Raw genomic sequence first — 23,225 nt, forward strand, 5'->3', positions numbered from 1 at the left:
GTCTAAATCTCAGTCTTTTCCCCCTTCTTTAATACCTTGAAATGTTTGTCAATGGGAGGAAAGCACCCTACTGACTCATCAAATTAGGAAGGAAGCTACAGGCACCACTCCTACATCTATGTGAAGTTTTGTTAGATTAGTGGATACAGGTAAAACATGAGCTCAGCTAATGTCGGCGTAATAGCTTCTAACGGGCTGGTGTTTCAACACTGGTACTTTATCACCAGTGTTTTATTATAGAGAAAAGCAAACTTACCACTGTCCTGAGATTAAGGACAATCTTAACTGGAGAATTACTACTTTGCAGTTTAGTGTATCCTGTATTAGCAGTACTAACTGAACAAAATGTCACTAATACAATTACACGTTTTATCTGTCAGTTTTTAGTTCTTTTTGCTATTGCATAATTGTACACTTCTGGTTCCTGTGCCTTTCAATTAGTGTGTAATAATGCATCCATAAGAAGCGGAGGCTGCAAGGGGCTCTCAGCAAAATACAGCACAGCACTGTTAAGGTGGTGGGAAGGATCATTCCCTCCACCCCCCCCCCCCCCTTATTGAAATGCTACTTGGCAGCAGTGGCTTAAGGCAGGTTTTTACAGAACAAGTACATCATAAATGCAGACCGGTCTTGGTATTAAAGAGTAACTGTCAGGCTGCAAAAGCTAATTTAAACCTCTCTTCTCCTGTGTTAAACAGTTTAGAAGGAAGCCAAAAAAGCAATACTGGAGTTAAAAATCTCTCTTACTTTTGATGTGTGCTGACAGCAAGGCTCTGTATTCCCAAGCCCTTAAAAAGGACGAGAGGCCGCATACCATACAGCAAAGCATTCTGGGGCCCTCCCCTTGGCTGCTAGTGAGAAGTTACAGGCTCAGGTTACAACAGCATGTAACGCAGTCCAGCTCACAGCACTGATAAATCTCCGGGCAGAGTACACTGCAGGAGTCCGCTATTGTTCCTAGCCACATGGCTAATTAATATTCACTGCACAGTAGTGTTATTCATTAGGAGCTTTTTTGTGAGTGGAATCATCAGGAAGCAGGGAGGATATGACATCACAATTGGCTTCATAGGAGACAGACAAACATGGAACCTGCCATGAGCTGGCAGGAGCATCATTCTCTGCAAATACTATATAAAAATTCTGTGAAGTACAAACGTGGACAGTGAAATGCATATATAATGTAAGTACAGCCAATATTTCGCTACTGATATAGGATTTTATCTGAGACCTTATACCTAACAGCTCCTCTTTAAGTTCAGAGGATAACCAGCTATCATAATTTATGGATTATTATTTTTTACTGGTCTTGGTTATTTAGTAGCAAAGTATTATTCAGTGTTTTGCATACTACATACAGTAGGGATTGTTGGTAACCTGCTGAATAACAAATTTACTTGGAAACACTCGGGCAGTGAATGAGTACTGGGAAAGAGCCACTCTAAAGACAAAATCATGAGTGATTTTCCACACTCCTTCCATTGGATAAAAATAAATTCTTGTTATAGGACCATCCTTGAAATAAAGCACAGATCAAGGCAGCACAGGAGCTCATGAGTTTGTGATCCTACTGGGACCTTAGTCGTAGCTAACCTATATTGCTACCAAGATGAGGCACTGCAAAGAGCATATGGTATGCATTGCAACAAGTGTAAAAGATATCCAGGAGATATCCAGGCAACAGACCAGACTTTTTGCTATTGAAAAGGCCAAGCCTTTGTTAAATTTACCACTGCCATGAACCTAACTCGGTCACATCATCCTACTCTCAGATCTCAGAGGAGAGATGCTTAAGGCTGCATTTTTTAAATCAACATAGTAGACGATGAGCAAAGTGGGCAAGATAGCAGAAGATACTGGCTTAAAGAGAATCTGTACTCTAAAATTCTTACAATAAAAATCATACCATTCTATTCCTTATGTTCTCCTGGGCCCCTCTGTGCTGTTTCTGCCACTCCCTGCTGCAATCCTGGTTTTTAATTCACAGTTTTAGGCAGTGTTTACAAACGAGACTGGCTTCTAACCAGAGTGTGATAGGCTGAGAACAGCTTACTGTGTGACTCATGCAAAGCTTGGAGGGGGTGTAAAGCTTCTGCCAATGACAAGCAGTGCTGCACATTCCACACATTCCAGCCTTAGCCCGACAGACACGACAGAGGAAAGGAGATAAGATTTATTACAGAGACAGTGCAAGTAGGAAAGGCTGCAGTAAGACAGACCACATTAGAACAGTAATAGGAACTTATTGGACAGAAGAAATAAGGCTCAAAATTTTGTCAGTCTCTTTAAAATGAAAATTAAACCCAAGATTGAACTTCATCCCAATCAGTAGCTGATACCCTTTTTCATGAGAAATCTTTACCTTTTCCTGAATAGTGCATCAGCCGTCTTTATGGCTGATATTGTGGTGAAACAGTGATGCCATGGCCCTGACAGTTTGTGGTCCATGAAACTCGTTGTTTTGTGGTAAATGGCTGTTTCCAACTGTAGTACAAAGTACTATTGATCTCTGTGCATAGAACTCTCAGTAAATAAACATTCTGTACACATCACCTGGCGGACCTGGAGATGTCGCCACCAGTGATAAATTTCAGAATATAAATCTATTCTATACATTATTTTCTCTACAGTTCCTCTTTAAATCTGTCAGAATTTTCCATAAAAGCCAGAAGGCGGCTTTTGGTAACACTGGAGATGTTCCTGTTAACATCAAAAGAGTTAGCAGATTAAAAAGGGGGTCCTGGTGGAGAAAAAGACCAAAAATCCCCATCAACATTATGGTTGATTCGTTTTGTGTGCAAAATAACTGTTTAACTTGTGAGAGGGTTACTATCTCATAATCCTCTTTTTAGTATAGTCCCCTGAATGTACTTCGTAAGTCCCTTTGGGATACACAGAAGTGATTAAAACTTTTTTTTTTTTTTTTTAAATGGAGCCTGTCATAGCTTTAGATGTTCAAGAAGCTTTAGTAGTCCATGGTTTCTGCACATCGCAGCCATTTACCACCTCAGCAGAATGTGATCATATAAAGCCTGGTGATTGTGGCTACTACAGATTATATGTTTGCTTCTCAAATCATGCCCTGTGTCTTTGGCCTTAGGTGAAACACTATTAACATACAGAATTCCTTGGTGGAAAGTAAACTTCCAATCCTGACAATGGAATGTCAGTGGACACCAAATTCAAATCTTCATGTAAAAAGATGCATGGCAGTTGCCTCTTTTTTCAGTGGTTTTTGTACTGCCCAATGTGGAATGAGGCCACTGCTCTTACCACATAAACTATTACACTTTTCTTTTTTTTCTTTTTTTTTTTTCCTTTTCTGGTCTAGCTTGCCATTGTGATCAGTTTACCCCTGAAATTTCATTGAAAACATTTATTTTTAAGTAAGCAAGTTCTGAAAAATAAATCTAATAAACAGCATTATACTTTAACTGTTTGCTCAATTTATGAAGACCCACACACTTTTGCTTTCTTATCCTCTAATGCTGGGAGCACACGGTTCGTTTCTGGCGCTCGATTCTCCACTTGATCGTTTTTGCCGCTCGATTCTGCAGTCGGTTCTCTTCTCTTCCGCTCATTTTTCTTATCTTTTTACATTCACTTCTATCAGAAATCAAGCGACAAAAGGATCGAAAGGTAGATCGGACATGTCGGAAATTATCAAAACAACTAATCACCTCAAAAACGAACAGTGTATTCTCACCATAACACAAGAATGATTACACATTGCTGCTTTTTATCCTTTGTGTGATATAGTGTCTGGTAATCTGCGCACAGTTCTCCCATGCTGAGAAGCTGACATCACTTGATTGTGATTTATGTGCTGATTGACATGGCTGATCTGTGGAACTGATTACCTTATCATTGCCATGGAGGACAAGAAGATATTTTCAGCCATTCTGCACAGAGAAAGGCCTCTTGATAGATTGAGTTATTTGCTGGCAAAATATAGAGTAGATTGCATTCATAAAATTCCAAACTGACTGCACTACTGAAATCAGTCCCACCTAGTAGTCAATGAAGTTTCAGATTGACTTGGAGGATTTGTGAGAATACCACCTTTTGGTGTGAATTAAGCTTTGTGAATTTGAACATCCATACTGTCTTAAAATATTATATTATTCGAAAGCCTTCTGGAAACATCTGCGAAGTTTAGATTCAAAAGTGACTTTTGACAGTGTTAAAGTGCAACTCCAGACAGAGATATTTTACCTTTCAAATTGTGTGCTCAACCCATGTCTCATGCCAGGTATTGCTGAGTTGTGTATAAGATTTGGAAAGGAAAAACAGCTCAACAGTTTGTCAGCTTAAAAACTACTTTCACCTGAATGCTTCATTTATGGTTTGTTCTGCCGGTTGTAAGCTTGTGGAACGAAGTGTGCGATCACATGAACCTTCCTTAGATTGTCTAAAAAATCATTAGCCACATGAACTTCATGGAAGTGGTAAAATCATGTAAGTGTAACAGATGTTGGATACTATGAGCAGATTATGTAGGTAAGCTTTCGTACTACATGGAATTGGTAAAATTGGCCAATCACAATTCGATGTGTGTACACATCCTTATTCAATGGACTGCATCAGGTAAGGCTCTTTTACAGTTTTCAACTTTGAAACAGGGCTTTGGCTTAAACAATATGTGGATGGGAATAATGAGTTTACATATTTCTCGATAAACAATGAATTGAACAGGCTTATGTTATTTACCATGCTGGAATAAAAAAAAAATGTAGAAAAGCTGACAAAAATATGCAGGAATAACCCGGTTTACTTTAATCACTTAATGCACATTCTGCAGTATATCTATGCCCTGGGAAACTTCGTCTGAAGTCCCAGGGATGTAGAAACTAGTCTGTTGCAGCAGATGGCCGCCGCTGACTTCCCGTTCCCAGGGCTTCAGAATGGGCCGCTTTGCAGCAAAACAGAGGCTGCAGGCAGGGCAAGGGAGGTACGGTAAGCTTCTGCACTACTCCCCATGCTCGCACAGCGCATCAATTTTGCCATATTTTTAGGACTAAGATATCCTTTAAAATATTTTCAATGCTTTTAATCAGCAAAATATTAAAACCACACAATGAAGATGTACTATTTAGAGCACCATCTGCTGACATGATTGGCAAGTTTTTTGTTAGTACAAGTGAGCCTTCATTTTGATCCAGTTGAGTAAAGTAATAACTACATAGATTAATAACTAGGCTATACTCTTCTCTATCTGGGCACATTTTGTCTTGAAATGTTAGCGTATACATGACTAAAACAACCTCTTCTGCTCACAGAGCATTGCAAGGTGGGTGTCTAGGTGGAGCACCCTGAAATTTCATTGAAAATGTTTTTTTCAGAACTTGCTTGCTTAAAAATCATTTTGGTAGCATTTCATAGGTGTTTATTTGAAACTAAAGACAAATGAAAGAACAATATGCTAAACACTGCATACTTGCTGTACAGTAAGGGGATGTGCTCAGCTTGAATGCGGATGGAACTGGAAATCTTAATCTGTGTGATGGGCATATAAAAATGCCATTCAATTTACAGACTGATGGACTTTCAGGAATCCCCTCTGGACAGGACCCCTTGTCACGCTAACTAATTTTGATTTCGTCTTTCAATGCTGTTCATGTTTTCATTGCATCTTTAAGCTGTGAAAATAAACAATTGGCAGCTGTTCAAGAGCTCACTTCTCCTGGCTAAAGAAGCCCTATCCTACACTCATATGACTGCAATAATACACTCGCTAGTAAACAGACCCTCCCCCATCCCAATAACTATTATTTGAATCACAAGAGGGGAGATGTGAAAACTCATACGATATTACAGTAGCAGCAAAATTCACAGAATTCAGATAAGCTGTACTTTACACACGGTGGCGGACAAAGCCAACAGAGTAGGCCCCCTGTGGAGAATAAATGAAGGGGCTTCATGTGAGCGGCCATAATCCTATCCAATTTTGATTGAATCCAAATAATTTCAATAACCTGAATCTGTTACATTCTGTAGGCACTGTTAATGTAGCACACATTTCATGTGTGTATGACTGAGCCACAAGCAAATATTACTGTACATCCTGGGTTTCAAAGAGGAATACACAGAGAAGAGCCTACAAAATAATCATGCCCTAACTGGTGCATGGGTACTAGAGGGAATGGGGCCCCTGTACAGACCTATTTCCGCCTCTGTTTCCATATAGGCCTTGATTTATAAAGCATTACCGCATGCGGTAATGCACTGCAGAAAACAGCTGATTTTTACCGAGCATTTACAAAAATGTCAATTCATAATGGCTGTTACCGCATGGCAAGCAGAAATAACCGAGCAGTGAGGTAAATTACTGACTTGTGTGCTAAATACCTCAGCACATGTCAGCAAATGTCATTTCATAAAGATTAGAACATGTGAGGTGATTACCTCCAGCTATGATGTGACTGAAACTCTGCGGTAGCCAATGACTGTCAGAAGCAGAGCGCGATAACCCATTACAGACAGAGACAGAGAGCCAATAGGAACAGCCTCTGTCTCCTGCATGTCCCTGTGATATGCTCGGATACTTCTAAGGGAGGGTCAAGTTTCTCTACCGCCCCCCCCCCCCCCCCCCCCCCCAGGCAGTGGAGGAGAGAGCTGGCACAAAAGAGATTTCCCCTCCAGCCCTTCAGACGTTTAAACCTTTAGGTTCCGGTTTGAAAATGAAGTGGGGAAATAACCTAAGCATGGCATGTTTAATGTTTCTTAGAAGTTAATCTAAACTGTGGCCAAAAAAATGTAAAAACTAATAGACAGATTCAGAGGGAGTAAGACAAATGTACATCTAAATGGATGTTGGGATGCATGTTACTATATTACTATTGTAATTCCATTAGTGCACAGAGAACAGCATGTAACAAAACAGGGACCACTACACACTTCTGTTACCGAACAGGTTTTTGTGAATTAAAGCTCATTTTTTTTCAGTAAATTACCAAACTACTTCTACACCTGTGAAAATCTTTGAGTTAGCAAACAAGTCTAAAATACAGAATGTGGTAAAATGCGTTTTTTTAACGACCTGATTTTATTTTATTTTTTAAATTACACAGTCCTTTATGAATCGAGACCATAGTCTTCTTTAATGGGGACTTAGTATTTTACATTACTGGTGGTTTGAAATGAATAAAGCTTTGTTTTGCTGTCCTTAAAGCTGCATTCACACAGTGTGCGTTGCGTAAAGCATGCATTTTGTGGGTGTATGAACTGCAATGGAGATTGGACATACATTAATTTAAAGACCACATGAAGCAAGTTAGAATAAAACAATCTTCTGCAGTGCAGAGATGATAGCAGGCCCATAGGTTTGTATATTGGCGGAGGATAGGAGGCGCCCACAGACATATATTAATAAAAGGTAATATAATTCTAGGAAAGAAGGTTCTCTTGTTCCTACCTTATAGTAGTAAAACTCACACATAAGGTAGTAGTAAATGCTTCATAAATTTTATTGGGGCACACCTGACAACGCGTTTCTCGGCTACAGCCGCTTCCTCAGGTCTATAGATGTGCCTGTATATGTTCTTCAAACTGAAAGGTTCCCACTTTCCTTAGAGCAGCAGATGAGTGAACCTTGGCAGCTGCACGCCTCCCACAGGGCTCTGCCGATTCCAAAGCACAACCTGTCCACCTTCTCCCTAACTGGAGGCAGCCATGACAGGGATACACTGATTCTCAGTGTATCCCTGTCATGGCTGCCTCCAGTTAGGGAGAAGGTGGACAGGTTGTGCTTTGGAATCGGCACTATTATACTACTACTATAAGGTAGGAACAAGAGAACCTTCTTTCCTAGAATTATATTACCTTTTATTAATATATGTCTGTGGGCGCCTCCTATCCTCCGCCAATCTCTGATACCCCTGTATGGGGGAGTGCACACTTGGAGGCTATCCAAGTGGCCAACCTTTTACCTGGAGTTGCGACCAAACCTAACATCAGAAGCAAGGCCGAGTGAGGACGGTACTTCCTCACATGCGAGAAAAGTGGTTGCTTTCTACAGCAACCTGATTTTGTGAGTATATTACTGTCTTACACACATCCTGGTGTCCCTTTGATAATACACCAGATCGGGCTCCCGGTCTCCTTGTGTCTTTTTTTGTTTTTCTCTACAAGACTCCACATAGGTTTGTATAGCAGTGGATTGATGTGCAGAATTCTGCAGCGCAACTGATGCAGTGCGAAAAGATCCTTACTGAATATCTCCTGCCAGTGATGTGGGAAATTTACACGGGCATTTTAGACCTCTGCACAAAACTAATAGAAAAGAACAATATGCTAATGTAAAACCACTATCGGCACAGTGCTCTGTCAGTGCAAAGAGAGTAGGGAGAGTGCCTCAAGGACAAAGCGACTATCACAAAAAAAAATGCATACATGAGAAAAGTTCCTGGAAAAACGAGCTTGCCGCTAGTAGAATATCATTAAAACGATTTTCTACTACTGAATTCTGATGGTAAACTAATAGTAAACTTTACCCATCTTTTATGACTAAACCTAACCCTTCTCTCACACAGAACCCTCCCTTTACCGATGCCCAACACTGAATCGTCCCATTTCCTATGCCTCTAACACTTAAAGGGACTAAGCTGAAATATTAAAAAGATTGTATACATACCTGGTGCTTCCTCCAGCCACATCTGCTCCGATCACTCCCATGGCGCCGGTTTCCACTGCCCGTAGCTTTGGGAACCGGGTCCCGTCACTGACGTCAGTCGTGGCCAACTACACAGAAGTGCGCCCCCCACGTATCTCTCCAGCGGCTGCTGGAGAGATATGCTAACTGCGCACTTCTCTGACGTTAGACTGGCTCTGACTGACGGAAGTGCGGGGACCCAGTTCCCGAAGCTGCGGGCAGCGGAGGACGGCAGCATTGGAGCAGATGGGGCTGGAGGAAGCCCCAGGTATGTATAAAAGCTTTTTTAATATTTCAGCTCTGGTACACTTTAAGTCCCCCCCCCCCCCCCCCCATGTGTCGCTTAAAGGAAACCTAAACTGAGAAGGATGTGGATTTTTTTCTTTTAAAATAATGCCAGTTGCCAGACTCTCCTGCTGATGCTGTGTCTCTAATACATTTAGCCACAACCCCTCAACAAGCATGCAGATCAGGTGCTCTGACTGAAGTCAGACTGGATTAGCTGCATGCTTGTTTCAGGTGTGTGATTCAGCCACTACTGCAGCCACAGAGATCAGCAGGATGCCAGGCAACTGGTATTGTTTAAAAGGAAGCATCCATATTCCTCTCAGTTAAGGTTCCCTTTAACCCTTCACCCCATACCCTTAACCATAGCCGGAAGACTTGGCACCCACTATTTTATCCTTAAACCTCCCCCCCAAAACACGCACGCACGCACGCACACACACACACACACACTTTTTTGTATTGGTCCATCTCTTCATGGGGATTCTTTGGATCTTCTTATTTTCAAAAGTGCTTGTTGAATGGCAGTTGCTCAGTCCAGTTGCCAAAATAGTGTGCGAAAGAATAGGAAGGCTGGGTGTCACCTCTGTATAGACCCTTTCCAGGGACTGTCAGGGCATAGATAAAAGTAATGTATAGTGTTTTATGCTGGTTGAATGTACTAATCTATGTGTGCACACTTATTTTAAATTGTCCTAATTGTTCACCAAAAGTAGAGCTGAGACACAACAAAACCCACTGCAGTTAAACCAGAAGTGCCCACCTCCTTAGCAAAGAAACAATCCAATCAACAATGAGGCAAAGCGAAGGGCACATTCAAGTTGCCAATCATACAAAAATTGTACTCTAAACATTCACATGGGATAAGTTAGGTTGCCAGTGCAGAGAGGTCAACAGCAGTTTTGCATTTCACAACGGCTTGTCAAGGCAACTGACCCATCTTTAATCTGACCTTCCATAGCATGCAGCAAGCTAATACCTGTCGGGTGTGGTGGAAGAAACTCCTATGTGCGTAACGTAGCTACATGTATTAGCTGTACATGAAAGACACTGAACTCGCGAAAGATGTTGTTTACATTTCCGCTAGCAAGAAGTTTTAAATCAGGATGATACCATTTCCGCTAGGTCATAACGCCATACTTCTGTTTAATGTCTGCAAAAAAAATTCGGACATCAGCAAACAGTGTACATCCAAACTTTTTTTTTTTTTATGCATTTTGGCATGATGTTTGGTATCATTTCTGTTTGCACTCTATTGACTTAAGCACGTTCCGATCATGTGTCAAGACTGTCGGTCACTGGCATTTCCAGTTCAGCATCCCTGCTGATGCCAGGCCGCTGCCTTGCACTTTGTAAATGTTCCAAAGTAGTCTGTCAGTTTCCTCTTTGCAGAAGTTTTCCCACTCTCCGTGTCCTTTAGACCTACAATTAGCATTATGGCTTTAACATGAAAACTAGTAGTGCAGGGGAAAGGAAATGGACAGCAATTCAAACTTGCCAGGAATTTTATCTTTCTCAATCTGCTAAAATGGTTTTGATGTATCTGAGATTTTGTCATGTACTATGTGGTCAAGAATGAAAAATATTCTCACAGCTGGGATACAGTGTAAAGCGGAACACTCACGGTAGCAATGCAGGAAGATGGATCCAGCGATCCTTAATGATGGATAGCTGCTAGTGACTGATAGAATCAGCTGAAATCCCGTGGTTTTGTGCTGCTCGATGCAGAACAAAATATCTGCTCTATCAGCATACAAATCTCAATCAGGAGTCACAGCTTGATGATCTTGTAAGATGTGTGCTTAGCCAAACACACTACTTTGTGCTTCATTTTTGACTGGGTGATGTGCAACACAAGCACAACACACAGGCTAAGACAATGATTTTCCAACTTCTAGCCAGATAAACTTTGCACAGTGACAATTGGCTTAAATTGAGGAATCTTTGAACATGAACATACGCATCACTGTACACAGACCTAAATCTGTCATTGACCGCCGGGCGGATCGCTCAGAAACAGCCGTATCAGTCTGACAGAGCGTACACACGCCGGACTGTCGCTGGCACGCCCACCCAGCGGGAGGCAACGACGGACCAGTCGTTGCCTAAAGTCCGGCGTGTGTACGGACCTTAAATGGAGCATACAATGTAAGGTCATAAAAATCCCTAGTGGCATTTTCACCTCTGTTAACATTTAGAAAGTTGTATTTTATTTCATATATTCTGTTCTCAAAATGTGCGTGCTTGTGGTATTTCATTTGTTGTTATGCTAGTCCCATTGGATTATTTAGGAACCAAGCATTAACTCATAATTTATTTATACTGGTTTTCCTTTAAAAAGTTAAAGTTCTGAAGATCTTTTCTGTCACTTTAGTTAATTTTCAAAGCATTGTTTCAGTGAAGTGGAGATGTTCCAAATTCAGAGTGGTAAGATTAGTGCTAAACTAAAACTCTCCCCTGACCTTCAAGGTTCATTACTTGCAAATTGACACGGCTGGTGTTTGACCTTCCCAGCATGAGCGGACTATTGTAATACATACACAGTTCTTGGGTGGTGTAGTTTACGTAGCATCTTAACATATTGCATTTGTACAAGAGAACAGGTTTTTCTGGTGGAAACCAGATTTGTGGCCAGTACACGATTTGGAGAGTTTTGGAAAAGTGTCGTGTCTTCAATTTCAATAAGTGCTGTACAATGGTAATTTATAAATATTAGCCTAATTAAGGTGTCTTTACTCCTCCCAAAATGAGATAAGTGTGTGTGTATATGTATATATAATTCTATATGTACCTGTGTATGTATATGATGTAAGTAAGTGGCTAGCTTGTTTCATGGGCATTAGCTCAGTCTGAATAGAAGTCAGCCCCTAGCAAGTGTTGTGTGTTTAACCACTTGCCGACCGCCCACTGCACAGAGGCGGCCGGCAAGTGGATCCCGCAAGGACCGCCACATGTACAATTGGTGCCGGTCCTTGTACGGGCATGGGCGGAGCGATCGCGTCATTCGTGTCGCGATCAGCCACCGGCAACTGGCTCCGCCCCCCTCGCGCTGTAACCCGCCGGCCGTTCGGAAGCGCCGGCGGGTTACTAGCACCCGGATCGCCGCATACAAAGTGTATAATACACTTTGTAATGTATACAAAGTGTATTATACAGGCTGCCTCCTGCCCTGGTGGTCCCAGTGTCCGAGGGACCACCAGGGCAGGCTGCAGCCACCCTAGTCTGCACCCAAGCACACTGATTCCCCCCCCCCTCCTGCCCCCTGATTGCCCACAGCACCCCTCAGACCCCCCTCCTGCCCACCCCCCAGAACACTGTTTGCACCTAATCACCCATCAATCACTCCCTGTCACTATTATTATTATTATTTATTGTATTTATAAACGCCAACATATTACGCAGCGCTGAACATTAATTTAGGTTACAGACAATATTTAGGGGTGACATACAGCAATATGACAATACAGGAATACAAGAAAACCAGATCACACAGCACAGTATTAGTACAAGGTAATGCTTAGTCACTGGATGAAGCATGGAGATTAGGCAAGTTAGGTTCACTCAAATGCATGGCATGGGTTTACAGTAATGGAGGTGCCAGATCAGGTAGGACACAAAAGGAGGAGGACCCTGCCCAAAGGCTTACAATCTAGAGGGAGAGGTAAGGACACGAATGGTAAGGGACCAGAGTTCAGCTGTAGGTTTAGAGCACTTGTGAGGGGTAGTAGGCCAGAGTGAAAAGGTGAGTTTTGAGGGCTTTCTTGAAGATGTTGAAGGAGGGGGCTGCCCTAATGGGTGGAGGTAGGGAGTTCCATAGTGTTGGAGCAGCTCTTGAGAAGTCCTGGAGGCGTGCATGGGACTGGGTGATGCGGGGGGTGGTTAGGCGAAGTTCATTGGAAGAGCGGAGTGAGCGGCTAGGTGTGTACCTCTGAGTAAGATCGGAAATGTAGGTTGGACAGGTTTTGTGGACAGATTTGTAGGTCAGACACAGTATCTTGAATCTGATTCTGGACTGGATAGGAAGCCAGTGGAGGGATTCTAGCAGGGGATCTGCCGTGGTGGAGCGATGGGAGCAGTGGATAATTCTGGCTGCCACATTCATGATGGACTGCAGTGGGGCTGTTCGGGTCATAGGGAGACCAGACAGCAGGGCATTGCAGTAGTCAAGGCGGGAAATTATGAGGGCATGGATGAGGAGTTTGGTGGTGGCAGAGGTCAGGAAAGGGCGAATCTTACAGATGTTACGAAGGTGGAAGTTGCAGGACTTTGTGAGGTTTTGGATGTGGGAAGTGAAGGAGAGTGTGGAGTCCAGGGTGACACCCAGACAGCGGGCTTGAGAGGTAGGGCGAATGGTAGTGTGGTTAACAGTGACATGCACATCTGGGAGGTTCGTGGATGGCCGGGGTGGGAAGATCATAAATTCCGTTTTGTCTAGATTTAGTTTCAGGAACCTAGCAGACATCCAGGAGGAGATGGCGGATAGGCAGGAGGAGACCTTGTCCATGGTAGTGGTGGATATGTCAGGGGTGTGGAGGTAGATCTGGGTGTCATCTGCATACAGATGGTAGTTAAAACCCATGGAGGAGATAACCTTGCCAATGGAGGATGTGTATAGGGTGAACAGTAGGGGGCCAAGGACCGAACCTTGGGGGACTCCCACCGAGAGGTGGTTGGGGGTGGACGAGGACTCATTGAATGTGGTCGTGAAGGTGCGGTTGGAGAGGTAGGATGAAAGCCAGGACAGGGCGAGATCGTTAATGCCCAAGGACTGGAGGGACTGGAGGAGTAGGGGATGATCTACTGTGTCAAAAGCTGCTGACAGGTCAAGGAGGAGAATGGAGTATTTACCTTCAGCTTTAGCTAAGGCAAGGTCGTTGACCACTTTGGTGAGAGCAGTTTCGGTTGAGTGGGCAGGCCGAAATCCAGATTGGAGTGGGTCTAGCAGTGAGTTAGCATTGAGGTACTGGGTCAGGCGTTTGTGAACCAGACGCTCAAGGAGTTTTGAGGCAAAGGGGAGGAGGGAGAGAGGTCACTATCTGTAAACGCTATTTTTTATGCCCTAAACTGCCCCCTGCTCCCTCCTGATCACCCCCCACCCCTCAGATTCTCCCCAGACCCCCCCCCCCCCGTGTACTGTATGCATCTATCCCCCCTGATCACCTGTCAATCACCTGTCAATCACCCACCAATCACCCCCTGTCACTGCCACCCATCAATCAGCCCCTAACCTGCCCCTTGCGGGCAATCTGATCACCCACCCACACCAATAGATGGCCCGCAGAGCCGACGTCAGATCACCTCCCAAGTGCATTGTTTACATCTGTTCTCTACCCTAAACACCCACTAATTACCCATCAATCACCCCCTGTCACTGCTACCTATCAGATTAGACCCCTATCTGCCCCTAGGGCACTCAATTACCCGCCCACACCCTCAGAACGCCCTCAGACCCCAGCCCTGATCACCTCGCCAGTGCATTGCTTGCATCTTTTCCCCCCTCTAATCACACCTTGAGACACCCATCAATCACCTCCTGTCACCCCCTAGCACACCTCCCCATCAGATCAGGCCCTAATTTGCCCCGTGTGGGCTCCTGATCACTCGGCCAAACCCTCAGATCCCCCTCAGACCCCCTTCCGAGTGCATTGATTGCAACTATTTTCCCCTCTAACCACCCCCTGAGACACCCATCAATCACCTCCTGTCACCCCCCCTAGCACTCCTATCCATCAGATCAGGCCCAATACAACCTGTCATCTAAAAGGCCACCCTGCTTATGACCGGTTCCACAAAATTTGCCCCCTCATAGACCACCTGTCGTCAAAATTTGCAGATGCTTATACCCCTGAACAGTCATTTTGAGACATTTGGTTTCCAGACTACTCGCGGTTTTGGGCCCGTAAAATGCCAGGGCAGTATAGGAACCCCACAAGTGACCCCATTTTAGAAAAGACACCCCAAGGTAATCGGTTAGGTGTATGACGAGTTCATAGAAGATTTTATTTTTTGTCAAAAGTTAGCGGAAATTGATTTTTATTGTTTTTTTTCACAAAGTGTCATTTTTCACTAACTTGTGACGAAAAATAAAATCTTCTATGAACTCGCCATACACCTAACGGAATGCCTTGGGGTGTCTTCTTTCTAAAATGGGGTCATTAGTGGGGTTCCTATACTGCCCTGGCATTTTAGGGGCCCTAAACCGTGAGTAGTCTAGAAAACAAATGCCTTAAAATTACCTGTGAATAGGACGTTTGGCCCCCTTAGCGCACCTAGGCTGCAAAAAAGTGTCACACGTGGGTATGGCCATACTCAGGAGAAGTAGTATGTGTTTTGTGGTGTATTTTTACACATACCCATGCTGGGTGGGAGAAATCTCTCTGTAAATGGACAATTGTGTGTAAAAAAAAAAATCAAACAATTGTCATTTACAGAGATATTTCTCCCATCCAGCATGGGTATGTGTAAAAATACACCCCAAAACACATTATACTACTTCTCCTGAGTACGGCAATACCACGTGTGGCACTTTTTTGCACCCTTACTGCGCTAAGGGGCCCAAAGTCCAATGAGCACCTTTAGGCTTTCCAAGGGTGCTTACAAATTGGCACCCCCAAAATGCCAGGACAGTAAACACCACACAAATGACCCCATTTTGGAAAGTAGACACTTCAAGGTATTCAGAGAGGCACGGTGAGTCCGTGGCAGATTTCATTTTTTTTTTTGTCACAAGTTAGCAGAAATTGAACCTTTTTTTTTTTCTTGTCACAAACTGTCATTTTCCGCTAACTTGTGACAAAAAATATCTATGAACTCACTATGCCTCTCAGTGAATACTTTGGGATGTCTTCTTTCTAAAATGGGGTCATTTGGGGGGTATTTATACTATCCTGGAATTCTAGCCCCTCATGAAACATGACAGGTGGTCAGAAAAGTCATAGATGCTACAAAATGGGAAAATTCACTTTTTGCACCATAGTTTGTAAACACTATAACTTTTACCCAAACCAATAAATATAGGCTGAATGTTTTTTTTTTTTTTATCAAAAACATGTTTGTCCACATTTTTCGTGCTGCATGTATACAGAAATTTTACTTTATTTGAAAAATGTCAGCACAGAAGTTTAAAAAAATCATTTTTTTGACAAAATTCATGTCTTTTTTTGATGAATATAATAAAAAGTAAAAATCGCAGCAGCAATCAAATAGCACCAAAAGAAAGCTTTATTAGTGACAAGAAAAGGAGCCAAAATTCATTTAGATAGTAGGTTGTATGAGCGAGCAATAAACCGTGAAAGCTGCAGTGGTCTGAATGGAAAAAAGGGGTCTGGTCCTTAAGGGGGGGGTAAAGCCTGCGGTCCACAAGTGGTTAAAGACACATGCCGACTATTGCTGGAATTAAATTGTGAGCTCCTTTGAGGACTGTTGGTGACACGACTATGTACTCTACAAAGTACTGCTGAAGAGGTCTGCTGCATAAATGCATGATATGTCATTGCTTCCTGTTTGATCAGGTTTTGTTCACGCAGCACACAATTCAGTTTATTCCCCATGTTCTTCCATTTTGAAGATCAATGGGTAATATTTGTAATGTAACTCCTGGCAGCTTTTTCCCACAAATCTGATGAGATCTTTCCAAATCAGAAACACTATGGTGCAATAGCGCATTTTTTCAGAAAACTTAGTGGGATGCGAAAGTTTGGGCAACCTTGTTAATCGTCATGATTTTCCTGTATAAATATTTGATTGTGATAGAAAATGTCAGTTAAACATATCCTATAGGAGACACACAGATATTTGAGAAGTGAAATGAAGTTTGTTGGATTTACAGAAAGTGTGCAATAATTGTTTAAATAAAATTAGGCAGGTGCATAAATGTGGGCACCACAAAAAATTAATTAAATCAATATTTAGTAGATCCTCCTTTTGCAGAAATTACAGCCTCTAAATACTTCCTGTAGGTTCAAATGAGTCTGTATTCTGCTTGAAGGTATTTTGGACCAGTCCTCTTTATAAAACATCTCTAGTTCATTCAGGTTTGATGGCTTCCGAGCATGGACAGCTCTCTTTAACTCACATCACAGATTTTCAATTCTATTCAGGTCTGGGGACTGAGATGGCCATTCCAGAACGTTGTCCTTGTTCCTCTGCATGAATGCCTTAGTGGATTCTGAGCAGTGTTTAGGGTCGTCTTGTTGAAAGATGCAGCTCCAGCGCAGCTTCAGCTTTGTCACTGATTCCTGGACATTGGCCTTAATTCACTAAGATCATGCTGGAGATAAGGCAAGAGAAAACTTACCTCCACACAGTAAGAGGGTTATCTTATTTCTTCATTCCTTACGTTACCACCTCTGTAGTTATTTTCACACGCAGTTAATGAACAGCCTGTCTTTAACTCTGGAGTTATTTTAAGGATTAAAGAGTTAACTTAAAGGCCTCAATTCACTAAGCTTATCTCCTGTCTTTAATAACTCTTCTAGAGTTGTTACCATGGTGATAAGGCATGTAGTATTCAGGAAACATTTTACCTCAGGCAAACCTAAAGTTAACTCTTCTGTCTTTAAGTTAACTCTTTAATCCTTAAAATAACTCCAGCGTTAAAGACAGACTATTTATAAACTGCATGTGAAAATAACTACAGAGGAGGTAACGTAAGGAATGAGGAGATAACTCTCTTACTAGTGAAGGTAAGTTTTCTCTTGCCTTATCTCCAGCATGATCTTAGTGAATTGAGGCCATTGTGATCTTGCCTTTTCAAGTTGACTCTGCAACAAGCTAGCTTATTGAGCACCAAAACCAATCCACACATACTGGTAAGTTTTGGTGCAAGGCATGGCACTCAAACTTACTTGCACTGTATGGAGAAGTTTCCTGCTTAGAAGGCATTTATAGGTTCCACGTGCCCTTACTGGAGCTTGTATCTTACTTTAGCCTAATACGGTTTACATATTTGGCGCGTACCGTACATCCTCGCATGGAAGCCGAATTTTTGGGTCCAAAAAAGTGGCCCTATAGTGGGGGTGTCGGCTTCTATGCGAATCACCAAAAATGTTGTGCCCCCCCCCCCACGCTAAATGTATAAGTATGACATCAAATAGCCCCCCTCCTTACACAAACACTGCCCGAGTGCACCCAGGAATTGCAGAGCCGTGTAAAGCATAACCGCATTCTTTTTACCTGATCCGAATGCCCCCCGGTCTATGCACAGTGGTCTGCTTCCTCCGATCAACCAGCGGGTACCCTGCCGGCATTAGCATACACAGCGGTGCGAGTCTTCTCTGGCCTGCGCTGACAGGATTCAAACTGCTTCTACCTCAGTCTCTTCTCTGACGTAATAGGGCGCCATGAAAACGAGAGTGCGAGGGAGAAGTAGTCTAAATCCTGTCAGCGTGGGCCAGAGAGAAGACTCGCACCGCTGTGTAACACAATGCTAATGCCGGGCATGGCCGTTTGGTTGGAGGAAGCACATATCACTGTGCATCACCGCACTAATGCCAGGCAGGGCTGCTTGATTGGAGGAAGCCTTGCATCACCGCACTTATGCCGGGGAGGGCACTCACTGAATGGAGGAAGCACACACCGCTGTGCATTGACCGGGAGGGGGGGGGGGGTGGTACTCTGGTCAGGTAAGGAGGAACGTGGTTATGCTGCACATGGCTATGCAATGCCTGGGGACACTCGGGTAGTGTTTTTGCAGGGGGGACTATTTTGTCATAATTGTTATACATTTTGGTGGGGGGCACTTGGGCAGTTTCTGTGTAGGTGGGAATATTTTATTTTCATTATTGTGTTATTCATGTGGTGGAGGGCATTGTTGCGGGGTGACAATTTTTATGCCGTGGGGCACTTGAGGTGTGTGTATGTGGGGGGGGGGGGGGGGGGAGGAGGAGAGAGTTACATTGTCACAATTTACATTGTCACACCATCAGTGCACTATATAGAGGCACCTGTGACTGGTTCTGCTTGCCTGCCTTCGCTGCAATTGCTACCCATGGCTTATGAGTCGATCAATTTTATCCCTTTTTTTTTTCAAGTAAAACTTGAGGGGTCGGCTTATATGCGATTCGGCTTACACGCGAGTATATACGGTATATTTGAATCGTATAACAAAATCCGGCACAGTTTGCTTGCCTGGAGGCTTTTATAAAACTAACCTGAATAACACGATTTGGGTTTCATTTTCTGCAAGAGCAGTGGGTTTGCTAGTCAGTTTACCTAGGAAGGATTCTGATCTAACAAATGTATAAATAAAAATTGACAGAGCTTTTATTCAGTACTGTATAGAAGCTCACCTGTTGACTGTGGTAAATATGAAAATTAATATTTGGAAATATCATTGCTAATTGAAATAAAAAAAAAAAAAAACTCTAATGCATATTTAAAAAGGAATAAACAGTACTGTATGTGCAGGCTTTGTAACTCTAGTGTTTTGTCTTTTTTTTGTAGGTTTTTGAATTTTATTTTTCACTTTTTTTTTGTCCTATCTAATTCGCTGTAGTTCAGTATTAGCAGCTGTTTTGTGAGCATCAAATATTTTCCCTAACAAACCTCAGGTAGAATACTCACTAATTGTAATCTCTTCTAAGGTTAAAACTAAGGACCCTAAAATATCTATTCCTTGCAGCGCTGTGGACACTAGCTAATATCCTTTTTCCTCTCAGGGGCTGTAGTTCATCATGAGAGCAGATGTAAGCCTGCCTCAATGTGGCCTTCTGATTGCAGATGATTAATACTAATGAGTAATTGGGGATTTCTTGTTTTCTCTTAGATAAGACACACATTTCCTAAATGGTCAGTTGAAGGCATTGTGTGCCGTGTAAAGTTTGGTAGTTCATGAGCACTGTGCATTTCTCCCTTCCTATGTATCTGAATTTTGTCATTTCACTTTCAGTGATGCTAGGTCCTTCCTTGCGTCACATACTTTTGCAGTAACAGTACTTTTTCTGTTCTCTGCTCAACCTCCTCCCCAAAGCTGAAATAAATCAAAGTTGGTTGAGACTCAGTCGTAATAAATCAAGACCTGTCCAAAACTGGAGCCTGCTCAGTCAAAATGTCATTGCTCGGCTTTCACTGAGGATTAATTAAAGGCCTGATATAAAGCCCAGATGTGCTTCAGGAGAGTAGCAGGCTGCTGAGTTCAGGCAATACTGCTTACAGACTCGCCATGCATCTGCCCACCCAAGAACATGGAGGAGGACAAGGTAGTTATGATGGTGATGGAGGGAGGGGGTAGGGAATTGGGAAGCAGCTCTCCACATATTTTAAATGTATTTAATGTCGTCTAGCTCTCAGGAAACGAGACAGATTTTCTGCCACACAGTATTTAAAAAAAAAAAAAAAAAAGTGAAGAGCGAAATAATTAAAGCAATTTAGTTTGCTCATTTAAGCTTGATTATAATTGTTAAAATGACAATTTCTCATACAGCCACAGAAATGTGATGCAAAGAATGTTTCTTCGTTCACTTGCAGCTGTTTCAATTAAGGTGTCTGATTTTTATTTATTTTTATTTTTTTTGCCTTTACTGTTCTGATACTTGATGCAAGGATTCTGTTACATGTGTTTTTGTTTTTGTTTTTTGTGTTTTTACAATAAATTGCTTTGTGTGATCTGCAATATCATTTTTTTTTTTTTTTTTTTTTTTTTTTTTTAGTGATTGGCAAGTTATGGGGGCAAATGTGTTAATTCAATGTTATGGTGGTTTTCTCTTGAATTAATGCAAAATAATTTTGTACAAGCAAATAGGAAAAAGTCACTCAGATCTGAAGTTTAAGCCTAGCTACAGAAAACAAAATTGTTAGTACTGACTAGCTGAGCACTGCCCTGAATGGCTTATTGGTCAAAGCTGTGATTTTCTGTACTACAAGGCATTTGTGGCTTCCTTCAGTCACCAGTGCCTATCTTTTGTTGGAGCTGTGAATGCAGCTTATCTCCCTTACCCAGCTGGTCAGCTACCATCTACCAGTGTTATGCAACATGTGTGCGTTTGAATCAGGACACACTAAGCATTGCTTAACACATGTTATAATGCATGTACTACAGATGACACTGCTCGTGTTATAAAACACATTGTTTCAAAGCCCTGTCAGTGTTTATGGAATGTCCACATGTTCACTACATATTGTTCAGAAACTTGCTGCATACAGTTGGAATAACGTGGTCAGTTACAACGCTGGAATGTGATTATGCCCAATGCATTGTGAATTTACTGTTAAAATACTTTACAGTATTTTATCCCTTAATGCAATGGATGTAGTATGAATAAACCCTTAATCTACAGGTTTCAGACTGGCTGAATGTAGGACAAGAACCTTGTTCAGAATTTCAACAAAAACTGTATGGGAGATGAGAAGGCTGGACGTGCCTTACAGCAGGAGCCCCCAAACCCTGGGCTGTGGACCGTTTAAGGGCCTTGGGGCTGCGGCCTGTGCTTAGCTTGGCCTTGGGACTGCACAGTGCCCTGACCTTCGGAACACTGAGTGACTTTACTCAGAGGTGTCTGCAGCTTCTCTCATAAGTGAGGCAAAGAGACTGGAAAAGGAGCTCATACACAATCAATTTCAGGGATTGGAACCTGGTCCATCGAGTGACATTGCAGGGCCAACGCTGTGCAGCTGCTTCTTTTGCTTGCAAGTGTGCAATATTTCTGTTTAATAGGGGTTGCAGGGTCACGGAAGTGACAGTATATGGTGGGGTAAGTGGGGAACAATACACTCAGCTGTTGATCGGCTGCAGTTAATGCACCCCCTGGATGGATCGCTGGTTGGGGGAAAGAGGGATTTGGCATACAAAGCAAGTGAAAATGGCGCCAGAGATTTCAGCACAGCCATAGACCGTAATAGGAATTGGCTAAAGCGGCGCTCAGATAGTAATTTGGGCGCCGTCAAAAGAATGAGCCCAAATTACTATATAATATACCATATAAACAGTAACTCGGCAACCAGCAATAGCTGGAAGCTGAATTGTACATTTCTCCACTGTGCACGGCAACCTGGGGGTGAATAGTAATTAACGCCGACAGGACTTTTGCCGGAGCAGGGTGAGCCATTTTTGTCTTTACCCTGTGCCCAAATAACCCAGTGGCTTAATTATATGTGTGCTTTGGTGGGTACAGAGATTTAAGTGAGGAAGTGTTCTTCAGATAAGTGGGGAAGAGAGGCTGGAAGTGAGGGAGAAGCAAAGTGAGGGAGAAGCAAAGTGAGGCTGAAAGGAGACCGAGGGGCTATAGGTGAGTTAGGCAGAGAGGCTAAAGGTGAGCGAGGAACAGAGAATGTGAACATCCCTCCAGTCCTTGGACTCACCATCCAATGTGAAAGTAGTTTTTTTTTTTTTTAAAGAGGAACTCCAGCATACTGTCATTAAGTTAAATTCGTTATGTTAATTAAAATAGATTGGTAATATAATCTCGTACCCACCCTGTTTTAAAAGAACAGGCAAATGTTTGATTTCATGATGGCAGCCATATTTTTGGTTGAAAGGAGGTGACAGGGAGCATGAGACACTGTTCCAACTGTCCTGTGTCCTGAGCACCTCTCCCAGTTGCTAGGCAACGTGAATAACATAGGAAATCCCATCATGCTCTGCACAGCATCAGGGAAAAAAACCCAGGCTTTTTTTTCTCTGATGGGTGGAGCTTAGCTAAAAATGCAGCTAAAAATAATGCTTTGGCTACCTATGCTGCGCCACCCACCACTGGCTACACCTATCCCTGGCTACCTGTGCTGCGGCCACCTACCACCATTTGTCCCCTCTCCCTCCCTCCAGCTCTCTGTGCTGCGGCCACCTACCACTGGCTACACCTATCCCTGGCTACCTATGCCGCGCCACCTACCACTGGCTACACCTATCCCTGGCTACCTATGCCGCGCCACCTACCACTGGCTACACCTATCCCTGGCTACCTATGCTGTGCCACCTACCACTGGCTACACCTATCCCTGGCTACCTATGCTGCGCCACCTACCACTGGCTACACCTATCCCTGGCTACCTATGCTGCGCCACCTACCACTGGCTACACCTATCCCTGGCTACCTATGCTGCGCCACCTACCACTGGCTACACCTATCCCTGGCTTTCTATGCTGCGCCACCTACCACTGGCTACACCTATCCTTGGCTTCCTATGCTGTGCCACCTACCACTGGCTACACCTATCCCTGGCTACCTGTGCTGCGGCCACCTACCACTGGCTACACCTATCCCTAGCTACCTATGCTGCGCCACCTACCACTGGCTGCACCTATCCCTGGCTACCTATGCTGCGCCACCTATCCCTGGCTACCTATGCTGCGCCA

The 23,225-nt window shown here is 43.1% G+C and overlaps 1 protein-coding gene across 1 annotated transcript in view; it reads left to right on the forward strand.

The window, feature by feature from the left end:
• GMDS (GDP-mannose 4,6-dehydratase) overlaps positions 1-23,225 on the forward strand; it is an 863,777-nt gene that overhangs the window by 451,074 nt on the left and 389,478 nt on the right. The gene's annotated exons all lie outside the window — the stretch shown is intronic.

This window comes from Hyperolius riggenbachi, chromosome 5, assembly GCF_040937935.1.
Source record: "Hyperolius riggenbachi isolate aHypRig1 chromosome 5, aHypRig1.pri, whole genome shotgun sequence".
Classification (NCBI taxonomy): Eukaryota; Metazoa; Chordata; class Amphibia; order Anura; family Hyperoliidae; genus Hyperolius; species Hyperolius riggenbachi.